Source organism: Corvus cornix, chromosome 3 (assembly GCF_000738735.6).
Source record: "Corvus cornix cornix isolate S_Up_H32 chromosome 3, ASM73873v5, whole genome shotgun sequence".
NCBI lineage: Eukaryota > Metazoa > Chordata > Aves > Passeriformes > Corvidae > Corvus > Corvus cornix.
In genome coordinates, this window is record NC_047056.1 from 81,967,903 (window position 1) to 81,976,053 (window position 8,151).

The 8,151-nt window shown below is 43.7% G+C and overlaps 1 long non-coding RNA gene across 1 annotated transcript; it reads left to right on the forward strand.

Moving 5' to 3' along the window:
* Nucleotides 1-665: 665 nt before the first annotated feature.
* LOC109145546 lies at nt 666-7,283 on the forward strand. The gene is made up of 3 exons (XR_002046964.3): nt 666-996; nt 3,898-4,013; nt 5,254-7,283. It is a non-coding gene; the product is annotated as an uncharacterized LOC109145546 (long non-coding RNA).
* Nucleotides 7,284-8,151: the final 868 nt, after the last annotated feature.

An 8,151-nucleotide genomic window follows, 5' to 3' on the forward strand; every position in this document is an offset into this window, starting at 1 on the left:
AAAAGATGTTAAAAAAGAGATGAAGTTACAACATAGCACCAGGAGAGGCCTTTTAAGCTGTATATACAGAGGCCTGTATTTGTTATGAAATATCCAACAGACCAGCACAGAACTTGTGCTCCCGAAGAGAAATAGGACACACAAAGGTGAAAGCCTCATAGAAACCTGAGAAACAGCAGGCAGCAGCGACATCCTACTAAGGAGAAGGGTGAGAAGAGGTAGACAGATAAACAGAGATTTCTGTCATGCATTTAGAAAGAAGCAGGATGGTATTTTCAAGCATAATGAGAGAAGTGATATTTCTTGAGCTGCTAAGTTATAAGTGAGGACATAAAAAATCTGTATTAGACATAAACAGGTTTAAGTCTTGCTACATACTCAGAAGGCCTGGAAAATCTGCCAAGGATATAATTGACCTACCCATCTGCATTTTGAGAACATCCTGATGTACCAAGGAAATTCCTGAAGTCTTACAGAGCATTAGCATTAAGCCACTGATAAAAGGCATAAAGATGAGCAGGTTAATGGTACAACATTTAGTCTGACATCAGGTCAAGACAAACTGACAAGATTGATGACAGAGGGATTGGGCTGACAGATGACGGGAACAGGAACTAATACTGCTCAACACTTCAGTGAAAATGTTACTGGGAAGTTGTATCAGAAAGAGCAGACAACTCTGGACGAGCAGGGCAGGAGGGAAAAAGTGAGAAACAGCAGAGGGGACACCAAGGGCAGAGGAGGAGAAGGACGTGGGCAGGGGAGGAGGTACTCTAGGAGCTGAAGCAGATATCCACCCCGCTACTGATGATCCACACCAGAGCAGGTTCATCCTGAAGAACTGCAGCCCAGGGAAGACCCTGCTGGAGCAGGGGGAAAGCATGAGAAGGAAAGAGAAGCAGTTATGGACTGACGCCAGCTTCCAATCCCACATCTCCCTGTGCAGCCTGGGGTAAAAGGAAATAGAAGAGCTGGAGAAGAAGTGGGAAAAGAAAGGTATTATTTTAATGTTTATCTTTGTTTCTCACTACCTGAATCTATTTTATTTGGCAACAACTTAAAATATTTCCCCCCACGTCCATCAAGTGTAGTCTGCCTATGATGCTACCTGGCAAGTTACCAAGCTCCCTGTCCTTCCTGTGACATAAGACCTTTCTCACACATTTTCTGAGGGTTGGGGGGATGTGAGTGAGTGAGCAGCTGGGAGGGATTTTGGCTCTTTGGGAAAGCTAACTCACCACATACAGATCATGGGAAGCAAAAAGCAAATGCATTAACTAATTTAGAAAAAAACCCCAGATGATTAATAAAGCTAATAAATAAAGGGTAAGGAGGCCAAGCATGGGGGAATATTCTTGCTTCTCCCAGGAGCCTGTCCTTGGATGCCGTAGGTCAGGGGCCCATTGCCATCTCAGGCTATTCCAAAAACTGAAACTGAATGTCATTGGCAGATTGATTTTCCTTACAGGTATTTTTGGCCTTGTACACATCTACTAGGTTAAAAAAAAATCAAGCCGTTTGTCTTGAAGTATTGATTTTTAATCTTGTTTGCCCTTTGTGTTTGATTTAACTAACGCGAAGGAGCTCTTTAGGGGTTTGCAACCGTTTGCATGCGCCGTGCTTACCGTAATCCATCCCCTGCGTACCTTAACTATAAACACCAGGCTTTCCAGAGAGCTGCCGCCAAGGCTCCAGGGGCCAATAAAGAGCTGAGATATGTTTTCCAAAATATCCACTAGAGGGTACTCAATGACCTCCTAGTGGAGACCGGTTTGCGGTCTAGCGGCTGGGAGAGGGAAGCCAAAAGAAAATGTCCCTGATCGATGCATTAACAATAGCAGAGCACAGTGCCGCGCCGGAAAGCACACTAAGTAGGATTTTCGGACCATCAGGACCGCATTTGTACCACAGCTCCAGTGGCCCCAAACTGCCAGATGGAAATGGGGCAATGGGAAACGGTGGTTTGTTGCCCTTTCCTGGGAAGTGTGAGCCTGTACTCAGTCCCACTGTTCGACTGGATGCGGGGCTGGCTGGAGCCCAATTCACATACCCGTGACAGCACAATGCTAGGATTCTTCCTTTCTTTCCTTCTTTTGCTGTCTGACCTGCATTTGGGGTGACCTCTGTGCAAGCTGTTTTGACATGGCTGAGGCTTCCTGGGAAAAATATGTGCATTTTTTCATACTGCTGGCCATTGAGAGAGTTGATGTGGGATACTGTGATATAACCACCCATCTCATAAAACAGCAGTGACTGTTTTTCAACAGCTGTCTTTTTTTTTTTTTTTTTTTGTTAATCAGTCGTGATCAGTTTAAATGGGTAGCCGATGACCAGGGTTTTTGCTAGAAAATGAGAAAATTTTACCATGCAAGTAAGACAAAACCAGAGGCTTTATAAACCCACCAAATCCCCTGGTCACACATTTCTGCTTGTTTTATTTCAGGCTTTTATTTCCCCATTAAATGCTACAAAGGATATGTAAAATGCTAGACATGGCCTCAGAATGCTGGCCCTGCAAGGATATGCCATTCATCTTTTGCCTTCTGCTTCCAACGAATCAATAATAAGCATCTTATTTCAGTGTTGAAAGAAGATTTTTACTATCCAGCAGGACATCTGAGTTATTGACCTTGAACACTAATCAGTATGTTTGAATGTTCTCACCAGGTTTAGAGCTGAGGCTAAAAAAAAAATCTAATTAAATCAGCAGGGGGCACGATTTCTTCAAAATATCACAGGATTATCCAGCCATGTGCTGGGTATTCTTTCTGTTTCACAGAGCAGAGCTGCCCACCAATGCTATTTCTAAAGATCTAACATGTTTTTTCTGAGTTAACCTGTTCGGGCCCTGAACTTTCCCACATGGAAACCTCAGTCCTTACTGACATAGTTTGTGCCTGCAAAGGGATCCTCTGCCCTAGCAATGGGTCAGTCCTCCAGGGCATTGCTTAAATCATCCTGGAGTCCTTTTTCTTCTTTTCCAGAATGTCCAGATTTCCTGGGGACCACCCAAGCCTTGGGTGCTTTACCATTAGCCTGCAGAATGCTGAGGAAGTGCTGATTCACTACCATGGGTCAAGTGGACCAAGCCCAAAGGTCCTGGTAGGATGCAGGATTCTTGCCTGCACCCCTGAAATCCTTCTTAGCAATAAGCAAACAGGAAACCCTTCCCCCCGATATTTAGCTTGCTCTGCAGTATGTCCCATTGCAAATACTTTATTGAAATACACCTTCAGACCAGATTCAAAACTCAGGGATAAAGCAAAGGTATGGTCAAGGGTAACTGTAGGTGAATAGATTTTATCTACTTTTAGTTCAGAACAATGAAATTTCCCCAATTCTCTAGCACGCTGGCTGTGTGTACTTGCCATTTCTTTACCAGTTACACTGCTGGATGATTTTCACCTGCAGAACAGGCAGGGAAAAAACAGAGAACTTGCAGAAGGTGGTCAGCAGGATGGTGCTCTAAGGTGGAACACCGTCAGGTCTGATGCCCACAGCAGTATGGACAGATGACAAAAGAAGCTGTCTAATAAGGACGTATCCTAATTTTCTGTATGTCACCTTGGATACTTGATCCAAAGGCTCATGACATTTTCACTGGAAATTCTCATTCAGACTCTGTCTCAAGTTCTTGGAAATTCAAGTTCACCTTCAGTCTTTGATCAATAGAGAAGAGGATTTTCTCCTTGGCATCAATAATTGTACATATATTTGGAGGCTCAGATTGACTGAATTTGCTTTGTCTTGCTATAAAAACTGGCAATAAAGACACAACTACGGGAGTCAATCAAAGTTCAGAATACAGAATAACCCTAAATGAGTGGCTTGTCATGGTTTATAAAGCAACATATTAGTTATTTTAATAATTACATGGTGTCTTTTTGTTTCATGCAGATTCCCTGCCTTCACTGTAATCAGGTCCCTTTGCTACAGCATTGGTCGCCTTTCATGTGCATCTCCCCCCTTCCGGCTTTTCTACACCTCAGAAAATGAAATGGAGTTGGTAAGAGGTCTGTTTGGGCTTTGTTGCACAAGTTGGAATGACAATACAATATTTTGGTTTCTGCTAAGGGGCTGTCAGGAGGAAATCTGCACACTCAAGCAGACTTCCCAAAAGACAAAGTACTTCATCTTTGCTGCTTCCCCAGTGAATACACAGGTGTGGATTAAGGGACACCCACCCTCTTCTGATCTCAGGCATAAATCAGGCACTCTGAAGTCGACACGTCTTATTGCCAGTTGCTAAAAAACCCTTAGTGATGCAATTTTAAAGAGCTATTAAATGCTGAGGAAAAAATAAAATATACAAACATTTTCCACTTGGGAAATGTTTTCCAACCACGTTTAATAAAAAGGCAGAAGGGATAGAAGGCGGGCTACAAAAATCTCTTTTTACTTTGTCCCCAGTGCCCTCAAAAAATGTACATGTACCTCCCCTCCTACACACATATGTGTCGACAACTTCCTTGGGACATGCATGTCTCTATCTCCTGATCGGCAGAGGGATGCTTACGCCTGCCCACAGCCCCTCTGGCACTTCATCGTAGACATTTGTTCTAAATGGGTAGACTGGGCTGGATTGCTCAGTAATGCGGTGTGAGCCAACTGGAGAAGTAATGGCCACAGGAAGAGTCAATTGTTCCAACATTGGCAACTTACTGTCTGGGTATTCCCAAGAGGGGAATAAATTAAGACAACACACACAAACAAGAACCTGATTTTTTTAGCTTCAGGGTTAAGGAGAGGAACAGATATTTGGTATTTGCCCACCATAAAATCCCTACATCTCAAGTAATGGATATAACGTAAGGGCAGACACTGATGTCTTCTGTCTAGTGATCAGTGACAGGACCCAAGGGAATGGCCTGAAGCTGTGTCAGGGGAGGTTTAGGTTGGATATCAGGAAAAGGTTCTTCACTCAGAGGGTGGTTGGGAACAGGCTCCCCAGGGGAGTGGTCACAGCACCAGCCTGACAGAGTTCAAGAAGTATTGGGACAATACTCTTGGGCACATGGTGTGACTCCTGGGGGTGGTGCAGGGCCAGGGGTTGGACTCAGTGATCCTTGTAGGTCCGTTCCAGCTCAGCACATTCCATGATTCTGTGAATATTTAGGTGTTCTTGGTAGCTTTTGGATATTTCCTTATATCTAGAGCATTGCAGTTTCTTCTCTGAGATGGTTTCTACCAGTGCACAATCTTACCAAAGGCTGCACAAGTGTTTAAACCCCTTTTTGTCCCTGGCTGTGGCAGCTGGCTGGTCTGTGTTGGTGTCTCTCTTGGGAGGCTGCTCAGGGGAGGACATACTTCTGCAACGGCGGCTGAAAAGTCAATTTGTGCTCTGCAGTCTCCATGACATAGAACAAGTGTTGAAAGTTGGACTGTTCTTTCAAGATGAATGGAAAGCCTTCGGCTACTTCTACCTTGAGGTAGAAGTAAGAAGAGATTTTCCCTGTGTTCATTTTTTTGCTACCCTTCTCTGAAGACCACCAGTTTCAACCTCCTGTTTAAAGATTAGGTGACCAAAACTGTATAAAGCACTTGAATACAGGAGGACTACTGAATCATGAAGTGACATTTTCTCATTTCTCTATCCCAGTCCTTTCTGTGTTTTGCTGAAGATGCCTAGATCAGAGCCTGCTGTTGGATAATAGTCCCTAAGGTTGTCCACATTTTCTCAAAAAAGGGCAGATTCACAAAGAGATGAAAAAGGGGATAGGACAGCTCAACATATTTCTGTGAAGGCTCATTATCTCATACTGACAACAGCCAATTTTCTCTGTTATCTTGTTTCATAAGTGCCTTTCTTTTGCCAGTTTTTCCTGGCGTTTCCCTAGTTCAGGAAAGACAGATTTACCTAAAAAAAATGCTGTCCTCTGCAAATTTTTAACTCTGCGCTCTGTACTTTGGAGGTCTCTAAATGTGTTTTAAAATGGTTGACAGGTTTGCATTTTTCCAGTCTCTTACTTCAGTTTCTGCTTTTACCAGTATGTGTTTCACCTTTTTTTGTTTGCTTCAGTTTTGTTTTCCCCCTGTAAAAAGCTGAAGAAATCTCTTCTACATAGGCCCTGATCCTTAGCCAAAAATCATAGCTAGTATATGATGTGTTGGTAGATATACAAACTCTTGAAAGTCTCTAACTTATATCATGTGAACCACTTCCCATTTTACTCTTTATTTAGCAAAATTTAATGGCATTGCTCGTTTTTCAGTGTTTCAATATGTTTCTCAGTAAATGTTATGTACAAGATGATCATCACATAAAATACTTAAGTCCAGATCTGTGCTTGAAACCTGTGTGGAAACCAGTCTTTGGCATAAATATTTACATGCATATTTACACACACAAACACACACACACTGTATATATACACACTCGTATGTCTCATGTATCTTCCAAAAGAGAGCCACTGCATCCAAGCTGTCCATGGGAGCAATGCCATTGGGAGCAGCAGACACTAGCCAAGACATTTCCTGGCGATGTCCTTACTTTTGGGGGAGAACAAGCATGTTGAGAAGGAGCAAACCCCAGACTTTACACCATGGTGCTCACACCTTTTTCACACCACTCTTAGGTGTCATCCACACCTGGGATTGCTACATCTTAGCCACTAATTTGGCAGTTCAGGGCAAGAGCTCCAGGATCTGGAAACCAAAAGGAGAAACAGAGCAGTGGGGAGCGGAGTTGGGCAGGCTGAATCTCATGGGGACTCCTCTTGGTTTTGGAACCCTGCAGCAGAACTGCATTGCCTTAGATATGTTTTTTCCCCAGTTTTGAAGCCTGAGGCTGTTAAGATGGCACTCATCATACGCACCCGTTGCGCTAAATTTTTGAAGCAAAACGAGTGATATTACAGCAGAGATGGGTTTCTTGCTCTACTGGATTATGTCATCATATTGATGTATGGACACCCAGGAACGCATCTGTCTTGATTTACTCATTCCTAGTGGGCAATGCGCTCTCTGTTTTCCAACTTCTCAGCAATGCAGGCCATTAATTAAAATGTATGGCTCTCTCAAGTGCTATTTTAATTGCATTTCAAGTCCAACTTAAAGGGCTGGTAAATAATAAAACTGGGTATTATGTCCATTTTGAAATGCTGAGAGATATAGGGGGAACAGACAACTCCTGCAATTAATCTGTAGCCCCACACCGCTCAATTCCTGAGTGTGCTGTTTGTTTGATTAATGGATTCTTTTACTGTAAAAATCAACAATTTTAATATTGTTTTCCGTCAGAAACTATTTGTGCCTTGCTTGCAGATTAAAGAGAAATTTCTTTAGCATGTCTCCCCCTTGCTGGTGAAATCATTAATCAGAGCAGCCTCTCCTGACCTGGAAGGACAAGTGCTGTTCCGGGCACATTGGATGCATGTGGATCGGTTGCCTCCTCGTTTGTGACTGTATTACTCCTCTGCCTGCCCTGCACTTCCTCCACAAGGAATCTCTCCTGGTCCTTTCTTCTCATCTTCCTTCTCCCTTTCCTTTTCCTCCTCCCGCCCATTTTGATTGGATGGGCTGTGTGGAAAGCCCATGTGCCCCCCCAGGACAGCCTGCAGGGGAGCTCCGACAGCCAGCAGATGGCAAAGGCTCAGTGCCCCATTAGCCACAGTAACACGGCACAGGTTCACACCTCAAGCTCCCAAACCTGGTAGGAATATTAGTACCTTCACTTTCATATTCTGTGATCAAACTCCACATTTCCAATGGTCCTCCTGCCACCTCCTCCTGCCCAACAGATGCCAGGACCCACTGCAGAGGGGACATCTCTGCAGGGAGATAAGAAGCCCTCAGAGGTGTGTGGCAAGACCTGGATGTCACTGTCATCTGATGTGGCCTCTCCCATAGGGATCTCCAAGCAGGTTGTCTCATTCCCTCTCAGCATTCGTCAGCAGAGCTCTAAACTTTCCCTCCTCGGTCAGTATTGTTTTATCAGGGTTTTCTCTTGATAGAGAGATTAAGTAATTATGTTCTGGTTGAGCAGCTGCATCCTACTTCTGATCACTACTGACTCCATGAGAAACACCTCCTATCCATATGTCACTTTTCTCTCATGGCAGGAAAATCAGAGGAAAGTTGTGGAATTGAAAGCTCTTCTTAGACCTCACAATACCTTTTCGTACTACAGGTACCAAATATATACGTATACAT